The sequence below is a fragment of the Meles meles genome, chromosome X (assembly GCF_922984935.1).
Source record: "Meles meles chromosome X, mMelMel3.1 paternal haplotype, whole genome shotgun sequence".
Classification (NCBI taxonomy): domain Eukaryota; kingdom Metazoa; phylum Chordata; class Mammalia; order Carnivora; family Mustelidae; genus Meles; species Meles meles.
In genome coordinates, this window is record NC_060087.1 from 102354258 (window position 1) to 102374914 (window position 20657).

General features: G+C 42.2%; 1 long non-coding RNA gene across 2 annotated transcripts in view; it reads left to right on the plus strand.

Moving 5' to 3' along the window:
• The first annotated feature begins 11346 nt into the window (after positions 1-11346).
• Positions 11347-20657, plus strand: part of LOC123935267 — a 30935-nt gene continuing 21624 nt past the window's right edge. For both annotated transcript variants that reach the window (XR_006816889.1, XR_006816890.1), the window contains exon 1: positions 11347-11384. This is a non-coding gene — a long non-coding RNA (uncharacterized LOC123935267). The remainder of the gene's footprint in view (positions 11385-20657) is intronic.

Here is a 20657-nt window from a genome sequence, read left to right on the forward strand (position 1 = left end):
GGGTGGAGGGGCAGAGGGAGAGAGAATCTCAAGCGGACGCCCTTCTGAGTGCAGAGCACGATGCGGGGCTTGATTCTGCTACCCTGAGTTCATGTCCGGAACTGAAACCAAGAGAAGGAAGCTTTACCATCTGAACTACCCAGATGCCCCTCTCTGGTTATTTTAATAATTCGTGTATCTTCTCTTGACCTTGAACAATATCTTTTTCCTTTTTTTTTTCTTAAAGATTTATTTATTTGTTTGACAGAGAGAGATCACAGGTAGGCAGAGAGGCCGGCAGAGAGAGAGGGGGAAGCAGGCGCCCTGCTGAGCAGAGAGCCCGATGTGTGGCTCGATCCCAGGACCCCAGACCATGACCTGAGCTGAAGGCAGAGGCTTAACCCACTGAGCCACCCAGGTGCCCCTCTTTTTCCTTTTATTGTCATCTTCATTATCTTTTATTTTTACACATCCCATCATGTTGTGTTCCTTACTTTTTTCTTGACTGTAGTAGGTTATGATGCAGTTTGGCTTAGAGCACACTCTCATGGGCCAGTTTCCCGTATTGCATATAACTGGTTGAGGAAGCATCAAGGTACATCAAGGCTACTTGTACCACAGGTTCATGCAAATGTCTAGCAGTAATAAGTGTAATTTGGGTCCATTCTACTAGCATATCCTTAAGAACATGTGTTTCTTTTATCATAAGGGGGCTCTCTGTAGCCTACGGGTTCCATTCTCCCTTTTGATAATGGGGAACTGCAAAAGTGTGGTAACCCAACATCATGTTCTTTTATAAGTGCCAATGTATTAAAGGTTCTGATAGCATTTTTCAGGTAAGTCAAAGCTACCTCTTGAGTCTCTGTCCATCTAACTTCCGTATTCTTACTAGTTATATCATAGATAGGTTTTCATATCATCCCTATATGCGGTATGTGGTGTTTCCAATATCCAAACAGTCTTACCAGTTTATGAGCTTCTTTTGTGGTAGGAGATGTTTTGCAATCGATCTTGTTCACAACTGGATTGGGTATTTTTCTACCTTCAGAGAACTAAATTATGTCTAGAAATTTTACTGTAGTTGGGGTATGTGGACCTTATGTGGGTTAATTGTCCATCATCTGAGTGTAAGGAATTCAGTTCACCCTATGTTGACCTTAATCTGTTCTTCTATGTTATCACCGTCAGTAAGGATGTCATTAATAGAGGAAATCATGGTGTGTTTATGTGTTGTGTTTTCCTGAAGGCCTGGATGTCTTGTGTTAGAAGGTGGTGGGGTTTTGCTGGGCTGTTGAGGTATCCTTGTGGTAACATAATAAACCGATATTGTCTGCCTTCCCATGTGAATGCGTTCATAGGTTGGTTTTCCTCATCGATTGGAATAGCAAAGAAAATGTCAGATAAGTCTATAACTGTATAGTAAGTTCCGGATCCCATGCGGCTGTTGTCTGTGACAGTGCCTGTGTTTGGGAGTGTTCCCTCAATTTTGGGAGTGTTTAAATTCCTATAACTTAATGTAAATCCGTATGATCCATCTAGCTTTTTAACAGGCAAGACTGGGTGAAAATAGTAGGAACAATAACTTGTTCCTATAATAGTTCCTGAATTTTGTTCTTAACTTTCATATGTCCTCCCTTAAGATCATATTGGGGTACGTTTGTTATTTTAAATAGGGTGGACAGGGTGCCTGGGTGGCTCAGTCAGTTAAGCGTCTGCCTTTGGCTCCGGTCATGATCCCAGGGTCCTGAGATTGAGTCCCACATTGGGCTCTCTGCTCAGTGGGGAGCCTGCTTCTCCCTCTGCCTGCCGCTCCCCCTGCTTGTGCTCTCTCTGACTCTCCCTCTCTCTCAAATAAATAAATACAATCTTTTAAAAAGTTTTAAAATTTAAAAAAAATGGGGTGGGCCGTTCAATTGCAGTTCATTTTGGTATAGCTAAGGTATTCTGTGGGATGGTTATATCTTTGTTGTTTACATCTTGTATTACTACATCTATTTAAATTGGGACCTACAAGGCATTTGTTCTTAATGGGTGGTATGGCATCAGTTGAGTGTATGTACCCATGTCTAGGGGTTAATTTTCCTCCTAATCCTTCAATTAGTCTCTTTTATTGGTAAAGTTTTCTAAATTAGCAGGATATCCTTGTATCATTGTTCTTTGGGACCCTGTATCTAACAGCATAATAATATATGTAATATTTTTATTTACAGAGGGAGTTTCTATAGATATGGGCACTGTAACATGGGTAATTGTCCCTGACTTGGGCAAAGAGATGATATCCCTGTATGAGGCTCAGGGGGCTTTCTGCCTTTCACCTATCAGTGGCATGTCTATTTATGGGACTAGGTTTTATAACGGGGTAGTATTTACAATAAATTAGTTAGTGGGTCTACATGTAGATTTATTTTCTTTTAGTCTATTTCCTGTAAAAAATTGGGTGTTTCCATCCCTCTGCCACTGTAAATAGTTTCTGGGATTCTTACGTGGATTAAAGATCTGTATTTCTGGCACCTTCAAATACTGTGAGTAGTGCTGTTCTATCCTGTGGAGGTGCGGCTGTTAAATGAGCTTTTAGGAGCGCCTGGGTGGCTCAGTCTGTTAAGCCGCTGTCTTCGGCTCAGGCCATGATCCAAGGGTCCCGGGATCAAGCCCCACATCAGGCTACCTGCTCAGCGGAGAGCCTGCTTCTCCCTTTCGCTCTGCCTGCCACTCTGCCTACTTGTGCTCTCTCTCTCTTTAAAAAAAAAAAATGACCTTTTAAGTTAATTCTCGTGCTACTGTGTATAGTAGTGAGAGTGTCTGTCCCCTATCGTAAATTATAGTTAACAGTCCTAATCTCGTTACATTAGGAGCTTCCCTTGCTGTTTTTCACTGAGATGTTCTATGGGGTGATATCTTACATATAGGCCGTATTAATCTCCAGGTTGCTGCTGTCCAGACATCTTTGTATATTAATGTACTTTTTCCCAAATGTTCTAAGTTGTTCATTAAATTTGGCATCAGTTGTAATGGGTCTGAGTTTCACAATTTCTGCTCCTGTGAGAATCAGATTCTGTCTTCTTTTGGACTATAAATGTAATAGCCACTGTGTTTCTGTGTCAAAATCAGCTTGTTGGAATGCCATTCCAATTTTTGCCATATCGTGTGTAGTATAAGCTCTCTCGTCAGTGATTCTGATTGGTTCTGTATTATCATTTGTTGTAGTTTTGTCTATTTTCATGGGTAGTTTCTAGTAAGTTAAAATTTACCGAGGTCAAAGAGGTTAAAGTAGTCATCATTGTTGGGGTGTGGATTGGTGCTATGAGGAGCAAAAAGGTCTAGGTTTCTTCCTACTCTGGAGATTACATGCTAGTACTTTTCCTCCTAGTCTGTCTATATCTGTGTTACTTAATATTCCTAATAAGAGTGATAGAATTTCTTCCTTATGTGCTTTTTTGAAAGAAAGCAATTATTTTATAAATCATAATAAATGTGTTATTTTGCTTATTAAAAGACAAATTGACAGGTTATAATTTAAAATGTCTAGTAATATGCTGGGTTTTATTGACATTTTGGCTTCTTCATAATCTTTTTTTGATACATAATATTATATTAGTTTCAGGCCTATAACCTAGTGATTCAGCAATTCCTTACATTACTAAATGCTCACCATGGTAGTGTAGTTACCATCTATCACCATACAAAGTTTTTACAATATTATTGACTCTATTCCCAATGCTGTACCTTTAATCCCTGTGACTTATCCATTTTACAAGTAAAAATTTATACCTCTTAATCTTCCTCAAACATTTTGCCCAATCTCCAAACCTCCTTCTTATGTGCTCTTCTATTTTACTTTAAAAAGTACTGTTTATATTTGTGTATGAAAATAGTGGCTGTACTACCGTGTTTATGTACATACCGATGCTGGAAACAATTCAATAATGAATCTTTAAATCTTTTAAAGAACATACAAACATTAAAACACTGATTGATTATAGAAAGTATTGTGGAGAGGGGCGCTTGGGTGGCTCAATTGGTTAAGCGTCTGCCTTCGGCTCAGGTCATGATCGCAGGGTCCTAGGACTGAGTCCCGCTTCAGGCCCCTGCTCATCAGAGAGCCTGCTGCTCCCTCCTCCTGCTGCTCCCCCTGCTTGTGCGCTCTCTGACAAATAAATAAATAAAATCTTGAAAAAAAAAGAGGAGAATATAGGAAAAAACCATTGGCTATATTTTCATCAAAGAAAAGCATTCTGAGAAGAATCAAATCAATTAGTAATATTCATCTATATTGCAAAATGACGCATAATAGGAAAGTTTGTGATCGTACTGATCTTACTACTTTTTCTAAGCCATTTTATCTTCCTCAAAGTCAATGCAAAGAAATAAAACAATATAAAGAAAAATGTGTCCTCGTTCTTATTCACAATAAAAAAAGGTTTGCTTCATTCTACAGGCCTGGGCATATTGTATGATATGGAACACTTAATGGCTCAAGTGGGTCCAGGTACCACTTTGATTCTGACTCACTGAAAGGAATGTCACCTGTATTTGGTGACAGGACTAGCTCCATGGGAGCTGTAATGTACTGAAGCATTTCGTTGGTGTCCCCAGATCTCACACTAAGTAAGAAAAGACCCTAGTCAAGAAAATATAACAATCAGTCTGTCCATAAATTATATCCATAGGCTCCTTCTATTTATTTATGTATTTATTTAGAGAGTGTATGTGAGCAGAGGAGGGGAGGACGGGGCAGAGGGAGAGGGAGAGAATCCTCAAGCTGCCTCTGTGCTGAGCATGGAGCCCTATGCGGGGTTTGATCCCAGGCCCCCAAGATTCACGACCTGAGCTGAAGTCAGGAGTCAGTCACTGAACCGACTGAGCCACCCAGACACCCAGGCTCTTTCTTTAGTGTAAGGTGGGAAAAGGGGCCCTTTCTCAAGTACATGCATACAAGTATTGTTGTGGTCTAAAGATTGCTCGATTGATATTTTGTCTGCTATAAGGAAAATGAGTTGTACATCACAACGACGGCCAGATGAAGAAACTTCTACAGCATGTCTCAATTCTTCAAATAATTGAGCAGGTTCCTTTTCTAGGCTGATAGTCTGGTATTGGCGTTGCTGCCGGCTATGAAACCCCTCACCTGAGGTAAAGGTTCCAAGGTTCCATTGAACCACCTGGTTGGTGTTATGGTAACAGATGATACTGTTCTAAAACATTTTTTTTAATTTTTAATTTTTTTTTGAAAGAGAGACCATGCGTGAGCTGGGGGAGGGTCAGAGGGAGAGAGTGCATCTCAAGCAGGCCCCACACTCAGTGCAGAACCTGATGCCGGGCTTGATGCCACGACCCTTATTAGATCATGAACTGAGTCGAAATCAAGAGTCAGTTGCTTAACTGACAAACCACCCAGGTGCCCCGTTAACAGATGACACTTTTTTTGAAAGCCCAAGTTTGCCCTCTTGGTGTGTTGCAAGAGCAAAGTAGGTAAGAAACCTGGTAACAAAGAGCTTTGGAGCATGATCATTGGCTGCTTTAATAACAGGCACTCCGTCTCTAACCAACACAACAGTAGCATGGGGCCCTTCAACATGGAGTAAGTTTTTTATTTTATTTTATTTATTTTAAAGATTTTATTTATTTATTTGTCAGAGAGAGAGAGAGAGCACACAAGCAAGAGGAGTGGCAAGCAGAGGGAGAAGCAGGCTCCCTGCTGAGCAGGGAGCCCCATGTGGGGCTTGATCCTCGGATCATGACCTGAGCAGAAGGCAGACATTTAACTGACTGAACCACCCAGGCGTCCCTATAGTAATTTTTTAAATTAAGTGTTTAATTTCAATTCCAGTATAGTTAATGTACAGTGTCATATTAGCTTTAGGTGTACAGTATAGTGATTCCACAATCCCAGACATCACCTAGTGCTCATCAGGACAAGTGCCCTCCATAATCCCCATCATCTGGTTCACCCATCACTCCTCCCCCACTTCCCCTACCATCAGTTTGCTCTCTGTAGTTAACAGTCTCTTTCTTGGCTAGGCTTTCTCTTTTTTTCCTTTCCTTATTTGTTTTTTTGTTTCTTAAATTCCACATACAACTAAAATTATATATTCATATTCTTCTGACTGACTTATTTTACTTATTATTATACTCTCTAGCTCCAAATGTGCAAATGGCACAATTTCATTCTTTTTTATGAATGAGTACTATTCCATTGTGTATGTACATATATATATATATATATATATATATATATATATCACATTTTTATTCATTCATCTATCAGTGGACACTTGAGCTACTTCTGTCATTTGGCTATTGTAAATAATGCTACTATAAACTTAGGGGAATGTGTATCCCTTTGAATTAGTGTTTTTGTATTTTTCAGGTAAATACCCAGTAGTGCAACTGCTGGATTGTAGGATAGTTCTATTTTTAACTTTCTGCGGAAACTCCATACTATTTTGCACACTGGCTGCACCAGTTTGCATTCCCACCAACAGTGCAAGAAGGTTCCTTTTTCTCTCAAGTCCTCTCCAGTACCTATTGTTTCTTGTGTCTTTGATTTTAGCCATTCTGGCTGGTGTGAGGTGATATAGCATTGTGGTTTTGATTTGCGTTTTCCTGAAGGATGTTGTACTTTGATCCTTTTTTCTGTGTCTGTTGAGCTGGTCATATGGTATTTATCCTTTCTGGCTTTTTGTTTTTAACTTTACTAGGCATGTTCTGTTTTTTTTTTTTTTTAAGATTTTATTTATTTATTTGACAGAGACAGTGAGAAAGCACAAGCAGGGGGAGTAGCAGGCAGAGGGAGAGGGAGAAGCAGGCTCCCTGCAGAGCAGGGAGCCCCATGTGGGTCTCAATCCCAGGACCCTGGGATCATGACCTGAGCTAAAGGCAAACGTTTAACTGACTGAGCCACCCAAGCGCCCCTATCCTTTCTCTTCTTGATGTGATTTATTTGCAATCATTGAACTACCTTTGCATCCTGGCAATAAATCCCACTTGATCGTGCTGAATGATTTTCTTTAATATGTTGTTGGTTTTAGTTTGCTAGTTTTTCATTTAGAATTTTTTACATCTATGTAAATGTTTATCAAAGATTTTGACCTGTAGTTCTCTTTTTTTGTGGTGTATTTATCTAGTTTTGGTATCGGGGTGATACTGGCCTTATAGAATGAATTTGGAAATTGTCCTCCTCTTCTATTTTTTGTAGTAGTTTGAGAATAATAAATATTAACTCTTCTTTTTTTAAAAAAAATATTTATTTTAGAGGGGAGCAAGAAGGGGAGAGGGAGAGGGAGAGGGAGAGAGAATCTTAGGTGGACTCATGCTGAGTGTGGAGCCTGAGGTCTGATCCTGGAATTTTGTTTGTTGGGAGTTTTTTGATTGCTGATTGAATTTCATTGCTGGCAATGACTCTGTTCAAATTTTCTAATTCTTCCTGCTTCAGTTTAGGTAGTTTATATGTTTCTAGAGATTTATCCATTTCTTCTAGGTTGTCCAATTTATTTGGCATCATATAATTTTTCACAATATTCTCTTACAATTGTGTGTATTTCTGTGGTGTCAGTTGTTATTTCTCCTTTTTATTTATGATTTTTTAAAAATTTGGGTCCTTTTTTTGATGAATCTGGCTAGAAGTTTATAAATTTTGTTGATCCTTCAAAGAAGTAGCTCTTGGTTTCATTGATCTGTCGTATTGTTTTGTTAGTTTCTATATCATTTATCTCTGCTCTAATCTTTATTACTTCCTTCCTTCTGTTGGTTTAGGTTTTGTTTGTTCTTCCTTAGCTCCTTTAGGTATATGATTATGTTGCTTATTTGAGATTTTTCTTGCTTCTTGAGGTAGGCCTGTATTGGTATAAAGTTCTCTCTTAGAATTGCTTTTGCTTCATCCCAAAGATTTTTGGTTGTTCTGTTTTCATTTTCATTTATTCCCATGTTAATTTTTTAATTTCAAATTTGATTTGTTGGTTGACCCATTCCCTGTTTAGTAGCATGTTATTTAAGCTCTGTGTATTTGTGCTCTTTCCAGATTTTTTCTTGTTGTTCATTTCTAGTTTGGTGGTACTATGGTCAGAAAAGATTCATGGTGTGACCTTGATCTTTTTAAATTTGTTGACACCTTGTTTTGTGGCCTAATATGTGATCTGTTCTGGGGAATGTTTTGTGTGCCCTTGAAAAGAAAGTATAGGAGCTCCTGGGGGGTGGAGTCGGTTAAGTGTCTGAATCTTGATTTTGCCTCAGGTCCTGATCTCATGGGTCCTGGGATAGAGCCCTGTCTCTGGCTCCATGTTCAGCAGGGACTCTGCTTGAAGATTCTCTCCCTCTGGCCTTCACCCCACTTGGATGTGTGTATTCTCTCTAAAAAAATAAATAATTTTTAAAAAGTAGACCAGTACTGGGTACCTGGGTGGCTCAGTGGGTTAAGCCTCTGCCTTCAGCTCAGGTCATGATCTCAGGGTCCTGGGGATCGAGCCCCGCATCGGGCTCTCTGCTCAGCAGGGAGGCTGCTTCCTCCTCTCTCTCTGCCTGCCTCTCTGCCTACTTGTGATCTCTGTCTCTCAAATAAATAAATAAAATCTTTAAAAAAAGTAGACCAGTACTATACGAAAACATTGTTTTAACAGGGGAAAACCAAATCATAATTTTGTACCAGTGTACTTCTGATATTAAAACTCATTTTATTATTTATTTATTTATTTATTTATTTGACAGAGTGAGACACAGGGAGAGAGAGAATACAAGCAGAGGGAGTGGCAGAGGGAGAAGTAGGCTCCCGCTGAGCAGGGAGCCCTGTGAGGGACTCTATCCCAGGACCCTGGGATCATGACCTGAGCTGAAGGCAGAGGCTTTAACCCACTGAGCCACCTAGGCGCCCCCCCAGCCTTTCTTTAGGGAAAAAAAAATTCCTTATTTTCACTCAATAAAATGCATTTCCATTCCTTATACATTCTTTTACTGAAAACATCCATCTTACTTTTTTTTCGTATGGAGTTGTTTCCCTTATTTTTTTTTTAGTAGCTTTAACCACATGTTAATTGGAATTCTTAATAGCCACCCAGGCGCCCCAGTACTAGTATCTTTGGAGAGGACATTATAGGCCTAATTTCCAAGTATCTTTCTAGATTTCTACTGAAAAACTTCTCCCTTAAGTTTGCATTTGAAAGAATGGCTCTTAGGTCCTAGAGAAGATTGGCGGGGGTGTGGGGTGGGGTGGGGGGTGGGGTGGGGGGGGTGGGGGGGTGGGGGGGTGTTACATTCACAAAGGCACTGAAAAAGTACCTGCCTTTTCCCTAAGGTAGTGTTTTTAGGGGGCATATTTGCCTGTTATCAGCAGTGCTAGAAAATGGGCATGGGCACCTGGGTGGCTCCGTTGGTTGAGCGACTGCCTTCAGCTCAGGTCATGATCTCAGGGTCCTGGGATCGAGCTCCATGTCCGGCTCCCTGCTCAGCGGGGAGCCTACTTCCCCCTCTTCCACTCTCCCTGCTTGAGTGTCTCTCGCTGTGTCTTCCTCTGTTAAATAAATAAAATCGTCCCCCAAAAAGTGGGCACAGGAGCCTTCTTTTGCAGTTACAATTTTTAGAATATCTCTTCCTCCCCTCTAAGGTTTCTGGTGATTTTGGGCTGTGTTTGCATATAATCATATAATCACGATAAGATTTATAATTTCAAGGGAAAGAGAAAGAATGCAGATTCTTTTCTGAAAGTTTCAAGGTAATTGGCATTTAATATTTTCTTTCTGTTTTCTTAAGTACTGAACAATTTGGTCTAATATTCTAATATAGTATCTTTAAATATCTACAAGTATTTTGAGAGGAATAGGTGACATTTGGGGGTTGGTAAAGATAGGTGTGTTTTGATTTGTTTCTAGAGCTGCATTTCCAACTTTGTATAGGTTTGCAAGATAAAGACAGTTGTTTCTAATTCCCACAAAGAACTGGATTACAGCCTGACTCTGCCTAGAGATTGACCTGCTTTTTTAAAGTTGCTTCCACCAGGGAGATTTTTAACCAAAATGGGAATTAAAAGATTTATGCTTTTGTAACATCTGTATAAAGCATTTTAACAGAGACCTTCTTCTATTAGCTCCTGATACTGGCCTTTAGCTGATCGCTTGTAGCATGACCTAAGGGAAATTTTGTTCCTCTGTGATGGGGACGTGGGGGGTGGTTTGTGACTGTCCACTAATCTAATTTGCCTCTAAATTTTTTAAAAATGTTTCTTTAAATTTAATTTAATTAACCTCTCTGAATTTGGTAAAATCTTCTCAAAAGAGAGGTTAAAGGGCTTTATAGTTTAAAGGATCTGCTGCTATCCAGAGGACATGAAATTTTTTCTTGGTGGGGGCCTTGGGTGCATCTGCAAAGGATGTTGCATAGGAATGCCTGAAGCTGGCAGAGCCTGACCACAGAGCTCTGGAAGATAGGAGCAGAATGAGCCTTACTGCCAGTTTCAGGGGCTTTTGTTCAATTCCTCATTTCCTGGCTTTTAACATTTACACAAGCAGTCTGCATACTTTGGGTCTCAACATTAGGCTGGTGGCCATCTAAATATTGCAAGGGGAGGGAAAGTTAAATAGGAAGGTGGAGCTGGATTTCAAGAAGGGGATTTGCTGGGTGCCAGGGTGGCTCAGTGGGTTGAACCTCTGCCTTTGGCTCAGGTCATGATCTCAGGGTTCTAGGATCGAGCCCTGCATTGGCCTCTCTGCTCATCAGGGAGCCTGCTTCCCCCTCTGTCTCTGCCTGCCTCTCTGCCTACGTGTGATCTCTGTATGTCAATAAATAAACAAAATCTAAAAAAAAAAAGGAGATTTGCATTGGTTATAGACATTTTTATTTAAGTCTAATTTCTGTTCTTTTAGCTTGTCAAAGGAATCCCTAAGGCCAGCTGGTATAATTTAATTTTTTAAATAAAAAATTTTAAATTAATTAATTAATTAATTTTAAATTTTTATTTATTTTTTATTTGAGAGAGAGAGATCACAAGTAGGCAGAGAAGCAGGCAGAGAAAGGAGAAAGCAGGCTCCCTGCTGATCAGAGAGCCCAATGCAGGGCTCGATCCCAGGACCCCAGTATCATGACCTGAGCCAAAGGCAGAGGCTTAACCCACTGAGCCACCAAGGCACCCCTAAAAATTTTTTAATTTTTTAATTTTTTTCTTTCAAATATAACCAAATTGAAGGATCCATTGTCTGACCATTGACAAGTAGGATCTATTAACCTTTCTTTTAAATAAAGATTGTATTTATCTATTTGACAGAGAGAGAGAGAGAGAGAGAACAAGCACAAGCAGGGGGAGCAGCAGGTAGGGGAGAAGCAGACTCCCCGCTGAGCAAGGAGCCCCACATGGGGCTCAGTCTCAGGACCCAGGGATCATGACCAGAGCTGTAGGCAGATGCCCAACTGACTGAGTCACCCAGGTGCCCCGGATATATTAATGGTGACTTAAACCAATATGCCTTTTTAAGGCTTAACTATGGACACAAGAGGCATACCTGAAGACAGTGCTTAAAAAAAAAAAAAAAAAGACAGCCCAAACAAGGTACAGAAAGCTCACGTCCCACAGTTGGTCTAAGAAAGCAAAGGCCTTTGTAATATAGGTGGTTAATTTATCCCAATATAGAAGTCTTTCATGGTATCAGAATGGCAGAATGTTCTAAGGTGCCAGACTCAAGCCCCACCTTCCCAATTTAGGAGTCTGGGTTAGGTAGGAAGTGCCAGAACAGCTTCTAAGTGCTTTACCCATGTGCACTAATTTTGTGGCTTTGGCTTTCAAGGTGTCCATTAGCAACAGCCTTTACGTCATGTGCACATTAACCCACAGCAACATTTGTCTAAAGTGACACTGGTCTGATGAGAAATGCGCACTCACCAGTCTGTGAGCTTGCCTTGAACAACAGGCTTATTAGAGTCTATACCTGCATTCTTACCCTATGGTTTCTCTTCCTTATGACAAATGACCCAACAGACAAAGACAGAGGAAAACAAAGACCATCTCTGCAAAGACATGGATCACGACTCTCCCAAGTTTACTGAATCCCTAAGCCCAAGGAACTAGTTCCACAGATATTCTTTCCTGTTCTTCTAAATATATGTAACAGACTCTTACCACTCTTGCTTCTCTGGACTCCACAGACAGAGATTCCAGGAGGCTGACAGGGTGAGACATCTTACCTTCTCCTGGCTGTATATCAGATGGTCAAGGATCTGCAGGGTTTTAGGAGCAAATATCCAGTGAAAGTTTATCCTGCCAAGTATGGCAACTGATGGGGAAGAAAAAATTTATTCTTCAGGGTCACCTGGTGGCTCAATCAGTTAAGCAGCTGCCTTTGGCTCAGGTCACGATCTTGGGGTCCTGGGATTGAGCCCCGCATCGGGCTGCCTGCTCCGCAGGAAGCCTGCTTCTCTCTCTCCTATTCCCCCTGCTTGGGTTCCCTCTCTTGCTCTCTCTTTCTCTGTCAAATAAATAAATATTATCTTTTTAAAAAGTTACTCTTCAAGGGTCTTCTAGCTGTTCTAACAATTAATTGACATGAGACACAGTAATGGGACAAAAAATCAGATTTAATTACAAGTGTAATTGAGACATGAGATTCTAGATAGTTGGGACAAAATGAGGTACATATGTCATTCAGAACTAAGGAGAAGGGAATGGAGTCTGAGACTTGAAAGGGAAGGAAAGCAACTCACGGGGAGATGAAAAAGAGTAAGCGTTTGGGAAATAAGTATTTGCTGGGCCATCTAGAAATAATGGGTCACAGAGAGGACTTTGATCAAACAGGTCTTACTAGGTTCCTCCCTGTCTACCATGTAATATTAAAATGTAGTTCTCTGTATTGATCACTTTCTCTCTGGAAGAAGTCCTTTATCTATATTCTTTGAGACAGTTAGGGAGAAGATCAAATTGTCTTCCTGAGTCCTTTGGGCATTGATTATTTTCTGCTTAAAATAATCTTCCTGCCAAAGAGGCATATCTTGGGGTGGCCTGCCCTTGACCCCTACATGTGGAAAATAAAAAACACATACTTAAGGGGCGCCTGGGTGGCTCGGTGGGTTGAGGCCTCTGCCTTCAGCTTGGGTCATGATCTCAGGGTCCTGGGATCGAGCCCCACATCGGGCTCTCTGCTCAGCATGGAGCCTGCTTCCCTTCCTCTCTCTCTGCCTGCCTCTCGTCTACTTGTGATCTCTGTCTGTCAGGTAAATGAATAAAATCTTTAAAAAAAAACACATACTTAAACAATGGGTCAAGTTAAAAAAAATAAAGAAAATTAGAAAATACCTTGATACAAATGAAAAAGTAAACACAACATATGGAATATATGAGCTGCAGTAAAAGCAGTGTGGAAATCAACTTATGCTTGTAAACAGTGTGTTTATTTTTATTTTTAAAAGTTTTATTAGTATTTTTTTAGGCGGGGGGAGGAGGAGAGGAGCAGAGGGAGAGGGAGAGAGAGAAACCCAAGGCGATTCCATGCTGAGTGCAGAGCCTGATGCGGGGCTTGATCTCAAGACCCTGAGATCATGACCTGAGCCAAAATCAAGAGTTAGACACTTTACCACCTGAAGCAGCCAGGCTCCCCATCACTCTATTTATTTATTTATTTATTTATTTTTAAAAGATTTTTATTTATTTGTCAGATTGAAGTGAGAGAGCACAAGCAGGGAGAGTAACAGGCAGAGGGAGAAGCAGACTCCCCACTGAGCAGGGAGCCCTATGTAACTCCATCGCAGGACTCCAGGATCACAACCTGAGCCCAAGGCAGATGCTTAACCCATTGAGCCTCCCAGGCATCCCCTACTCTCTTTATTTCTTATAGGTTTTTCAAATACTCTGTTTTCAAATAGTCTGACTTCTTGAGTCAGTTTCACTAGTTTGTGTCATTTTAGGAATTTGTTCATTTCATCTCTTATCTAATTTGTTGGCATACAGTTGTTTGGAGTATTCCCTTATAATTCTTTTTAAATAAGATTATTAGTAATTTCCCATTGTTTACTTCTGATTTTAGTAATTTCTGTTCTCACATTTTTCTTTTTTGGCAGTCTAGCTAAATGTCAATTTTGTTGATATTTTCAAAGAACCGACTTTGGGTTTCATTGATTTTCTCTATTTTTAAATTTTCTATTTAATTTCTGCTCTAACCCTTACTTCCTATTCTTCTCTGTTTGGATTGAGTTTGCTGTTGTTGTTCTAGTTTCTCAAGGAGATTTTTGATTTGGTATCTTTCTTTCTTTTTTAAAAAATATTTATTTATTTATTTGACAGAGAGAGACACACACAGCAACAGAGGGAACACAAGCAGGGAGTAGGAGAGGGAGAAGCACGTGGGGCTCGATCCCAGGACCCCGGGATCACGACCCAAGCTGAAGGCAGACACCCAACAACTGAGCCACCCAGGCACCCCGATATCTTTCTTTTTTGATGTAGGCATTTACAGCTATAAATTTCCCTCTAAGTACTACATCTAATGTTTTTGTATGTTGTCATTTTCATTCATCTCAAAGTGTTTTCTAATTACCATTGTGATTTTTTTCTTTGATCCATTGGTTATTTACACATTCTTTAATTTTCACATTTTTTTAAGATTTTATTTATTTATTTGACAGAGAGAGATCACAAGTAGGCAGAGAGGCAGGCAGAGCGAGTGAGAGGGAAGCAGGCTCCCTTCAGAGCAGAGACCGGACGTGGGACTCGATCCCAGGACCCTGAGATCATGACCTGAGCCGAAGGCAGCGGCTTAAACCACTGAGCCACTCAGGCGCCCCAATTTTCACATATTTTTTTAAAGATTTTATTTTATTTATTTGACAGAGAGAGAGATCAAAAGTAGGCAGAGAGGCAGGCAGAGAGAGAGGAGGAAGCAGGCTCCCTGCGGAGCAGAGAGCCCAACGCGGGGCTCGATCTCAGGACCCTGAGATCATGACCTGAGCCGAAGGCAGGGGCTTAATCCACTGAGCCACCCAGGCGCCCCTAATTTTCACATATTTTTACATTGACCAAACTTCTTTCTGTTTTTAATTTCTGTTTCTATGCCATTGTGATCTCAGACATACTTTGTATGATTTTAATTCTTTAAAATACACTGAGTCCATACCAGGACACATAATTAAAATGTCAAAAATTAAAGATAGAATCTTAAAAGCGCCAAAGGAAAATAGTTCCATACAAGAGAACACCCATAAGACTCTTAGCTGACTTTTTAGCAGAAACTTTTGCAGGCCAGAAGTGAATGAGTAGAATGATATATTCAAAATGCAGAAAGAATGAATTTACAACCAGGAATACTCTACCCAGCAAGGTTATCATTCAGAATTGAAGGACAACCCCGGACAAACAGAAGTTAAATGAATCGATTGCTACTAAACCAGGCTTACAAGAAACGTTAGAAGAACTTTTCTAAGTAGAAAAGAAAAGGCCATAAGCAGAAGTAAGAAAATTATGAAGGGAAAAGATTGCAGTGGTAAAAACAAACATATAGTAAGATTGTAAAGGTGGCAGGCAGATCAATCATTTATAAAGCTAGTGTGAAGGTTCAAACAAAAGTAGTGAAATCAATTATATCTACAAAAATAAGTCAAGAAATAGGAGTCATGGCTTTGAAAGTTATTTCCCATGATCTCCTTATTGACTACAAATAAACTTACAAAAAGAAATTGGTTAAGGGATACACAAAATAAAGTGATGTAAGATATGATATCATTTACATAAAATGTGGAGGGAGGTGAAAATGTAGACTGTGTTCAAACTTAGCTTAACAATCAACTTCATATAGACTGCCAGACGCACAGCATGTTATATACCAACCTCATGGTAACCAGAAACCTATAACAGATACACAAAAGATAAAGAGAAAGGAATCCAAGCATAGCACTAAAGAAAGTCATCACACCACAAGACAAGAGAGCCAGAAAGGAACATACAAGAACTACAAGATAACCAGAAAACAATTAACAAGATCAAAGTAAGTACACACTTATCAATAATTAGTTTAAATGTAAATAGATGGGGCGCCTCTGTGGCTCAGTGGGTTAAGCCTCTGCCTTCGGCTCAGGTCATGATCTCAGTGTCCCGGGATTGAGCCTCGTGTTGGGCTCTGCTCAGCGGGGAGCCTGCTTCCCTCTCTCTGCCTACTTGTAATCTGTATCTCTCTGTCAAATAAATAAAATAAAATCTTTAAAAAAATGTAAATAGACTACAAATTCTAATCAAAAGGCAGAGGGTGACTGAATGGGTAGAAAAAACAAGACCCATCTATATGCTGCCTACAGGTGACTAACTTCAGACCTAAAGACACCTAGAGAATGAAAGTGAAGGGATGTAAAAAAAAAAATTCATGAAAACGGAAACAAACTAAAAAGCTGGGGTAGCAATACTTCTATCAGACACAATAGGCTTTGAAGAAGGAGTGTGTTAAGAGACAGGGTATTACGTAATGATAAACGGATCAGTTCAATAAGTGGATGTAACCATCTACTTATGTACCTAACATCTACGCACCTAACATAGGAATACCTAAATAGATAAAGCAAACATTAACGGACATAAAGGGAAAATTGACAGCAATAATAGGGGACTTTAATGCCCCACTTATATCAGTGGACAGATCATCCAGACAGAAAATGAGTAAGAAAATAGTCACTTCAGATGACACATTAGACCAGGCAGACTTGATAGATACATACAGAACATTCCATCCAAAAGCAGCGGAATACACATTATTTTCAAGAACACCTGGAACATTTCCCAGGATAGATCACATTTTAGGCCACAAAACAAGTTTCATTAAATTTAAGGAGATGGAAATGATATCAAACAGATTTTTTAAAAAACAAATGGACTCATAAATACTGAGAACAAACTGGTGGTTGCCAGAGAGGAGGTGGGTGGGGGGAATGGGTGGAATGGGTAGAGGGGATTAAGAGGGGAAAATTCCAGTTATAAAATAAGTGTTGGGACACCTGGTTGGCTCAATCAGTTCAGCGTCTGCCTTCGGCTCATGGATCGAGTCCTGCATCGGGCTTCTTGCTCAGTGGGGAATCTGCTTCACCCTCTGCCTGCTGTTCCCCCTGCTTAGGTGCACTCTCTCTCTTCCTCTCCTCTGACAAATAAATAAATAAGAATCTTTTGAAAAATAATAAATGTCACGGGGATGAAAAGTACGGCATTGGGAATAAGTTAATCATATTAATAACTTTGTATGGTGACCGATGGTTAAAACACATATCATGGTGAACATTTTGTAATGTTTAGAAATGTCAGATCACTATGTTGTACATCTGAAGCTAATAGGATATAATTTGTCAACTATATTTCAATTAAGAAAAGTTTCAATAAGGTGCTTCTCGCTGCACAATGTTAAGTAGCGAGGTTGGTTTTGTGCCCAGAGTCCATGTGCCTCACACTCACGTGGCTGGTCCTTCCAGGATCTGTTTGCTGAGAGGCCCCTGGCTGGAAATCGATCAGCCTTATAAAGCTGTTCCTGGGTGTTTGCAGCCTGCTGCTGCTGGGCCCTCCATAAGGATGGCTGCTGGGGAGGAAACTCAACTTCTGAGTCCTGTGACTGCATTTCTCACACTGGATGCCAGGCTGGGTGCTCCCTGGGTCTGCACTCCTTTCCATCCCACACCATGCCCCCTGGTTGGTCCTGGTCTTCTGTCCCAGAAGCCAAGGACCTGGGCGTCCTTTTGCTTTTCCGTCCGCAGAGGCTGGGAAGGCAGGCTGCAGGCTGAACACGTGGTGACTCTCCCTCTTCTCCGTTCTTCCTCCTCTAGCTCTGCCTCCACTCAGCGCTCTCCTCCTCCAGGCCAGCACCCTACCTTACAGGCAGAGGTGGTCATTCCCTGAATAGGGGGAAAATGGAAGCCAGTGGGCCAGGCCGGGGGCTGACTGCCGGGGACCTTTGGGGCCTGATGATCCGATGGGGCAGGACAGGGTCTGAGGGTGGCCAGTTGCTGCAGGAGTCAGGAGCCTAGGTCAGGACTCTTGTGCTCCCCTTCCAGGGGCTGCTGGCTGCCCACCGTGACAGAGAGAGGGTTCCCGGTACCCTGTACCGTGAGCCGCTGGAGTCAGGGGCTGAGCTTGGAGCATGGTGCTCCTCGGAGCAAATAGGCTTTCACAGGAAAAGAAAGTGGGGGAGATGGGAAGCGCTGAGTATGTGGAGCACTTCCTCGCAGGCCCCGCTTAGTGGTCGAAGCTTATGTGATTCCAGCTAGCTGCTGACTGGGTGCCCCGCTTTTAAGTACACATGTGTTTCCACTATGCCCGGAGGAAGTGAGCTGGTTGCTTTCCTAGCAGTCTGTGGGGTTTCAAAGACGGCCTTCTCCATGCCAGCCATCTCATTAAAGGGTGGGTTCTGATTTCAGAGCGTTACTACTCAACAGGCATTACAAGGCATCACAAAGGTCGTGAAATTGAAGCCCGGTTAGGGGAAAATCCTTGGCCAGGGTCAAACAGTGAGTTAAAGACACAGCTACATACATTCATTCACTCATTTATCCATTTATGTATTCATCAGGCACTGTTTCCATAGTTGTGTGCAGGGCACTGTGTTAGACTCTGGCGGTGTAGCAATGCTGAGACGAGCCAGGCCCTGCCCTCCTGGATTCCCTGGTCCCCGGTACAGAGAAATGAATGCGCTGATGACCATTTAGATTTCTGGGATTGGGGGTCAAGGATCAAACAAGTCTCTATAGACCAGTTCTGCCTGTACTTCCAGCCTCCTCTCCCCACTCAGTCCCTGAGTTCTGGTCACTCGGGCCTTCAGAACACACCAGCCTCATCGCCACCGTGGGTCCTTTGCACTGGCTCTCCTCTCTGCCCGGAACGCTGTTCCTGTACGGCTTTGCAGGGCTGCCCCCTCCACAGCATTCATGACTCTGCTTGGATGCCCCTCCCCAAAGCCCTCTCTGAGCCCCTGACTTAAAAGCTCCCACCCCTGCAGTGCTGGGTCCTTTGCGCTCTTGTTTCATCTCTGGCTCCCTCCTAAGAGCCCAGCGCTCAGCACTTAAATGTGCCTGGCGCGTCGTAAGTGCTCAGCTCATGTCTGCCAGTGGTCTTAAAGGCTCAGGGACTCCTCTTCCCGTAAGGCCTCTGAGCACTTCGGGTTTGAAATCTTTAAAGAGGGCAAACACTCTCCTTTTACAAATAGTACACGGAGTTGCAGCGAGAGGCAGTAACTGCCAGAATCCCTAAAGTTGCTACAATCTCCTGTGTTGCCCTCGTGCTGCCCGAGTCTTGGGGACATCGGAGCCAGTCCTTCAGACGTTTCTTCTCACTGCGCTGAGACCCGAAGAGGCTCTTCTGCCCCAAGGACTCTGAGTTCGAAAGCAACAGATTCTCTCCATTTTTGTTTAACGGGGCGGATCTTTGCCTTTGTTTCTGAAAGATCGCTTTGCTGGATGTAAGATTCTTGGTTGATAGTTTCATGGGTTTTGAGCAGTTTGAATGCTGTCCCCTTCCATCAGACGGCCCGTTTGTGCACCAGCTCCCCACGATCATTGTTTGCCGGCTGTTCCTGGGAATACTGATCTCCCGGCACTTCCGGCCTTCCCTGCACAGGCAGAGGGGCCTCAGTCCACAAAGGAACAGGGGGCAGGTGGATGCCGGACCAAGTGCGTATGGCTGGGCTGCTATAGATGAGCCGCCACGCTGACACAGCAGCAAGGCCACGCTCTGGGCCCAAATTCACGTGAAGGCCAATTCCATGTTCTTAGCCTCTTCTTGATTCTGCTAGTGGAGAGATTGGCAAAGAATAGCAGAAGTTTGCTAGAGGGTTTGTCCAGATTACTTACCTGCACTGTTTCTCATTTACATATCCCACAGATGGTTAGGTACACGGGCTCTGTGCCTGTCCTCTGGCCAGGCTTTCAGGTCACAAAGCTGAACCAGGCGTGTTTCCTACCCTCAAAGTAAATGTGTCTGCTGGGAGATGGCCGTCTAAGAGGATAAACCCACACTTTGTTCCCCATCATATCTGTGTTGACTAGGGAGTCCATCCTGGAGGAGGTGTTGGCCAAGCCCTGGAGAGGACCTTTGGGGGCATCAAGCCTATTCATCGTACGTTATGGGTGAGGGAACACAGGACTGTAGCAGAGGAATGGCCTGCAGAAGAGGGCAGGGGCGTTCCAGAGGCCAGCCTCCAAGTGGCCGTGTCCTCCCTTGGACTTTGGTCGCAGATGCAGACAGTGCACACTGTCCTGGGTACAGCCCGTCCACCCTGTCTGGAGCCCTTTCCTTCAAGGGACTGCCGACTCAAGCCTCTTCTCGGAGCCTCAGCACCGGGCCATTTTACCTTAAGCAATGTAAACAGCCTCTCCTGAGAGCACTGCATATCCTGCTATGGGAGGAGGTGTGTGTGTACACCTTGGGCTGGGAGCGCGAGAGGGCATCTTAAGGTTTGCTGAGTTGCTTTTTCTCATTTGGATTTACATAGTCCTCAGTTGAGTCCTGGAGGGGAAATGAGCCATAATGGAGAAAAGGTTTTTTAAAAAAAAAGAATTTATTTTCTATTTCCAAACCCTACAGCCTGAATTTCTCCAAGAAACTACTTACAGATGCTTTCCACCCCCAAACAGCTTTTGCAACTGTAACAGGTCTGTTTTGCTGGGATATGGACCTAATAATGACCTATAACACAACCCATTGTGGCTATTTGGCCAGTGGTACATCCGAACTCTCCTGAGAGTTGTTACAGTGA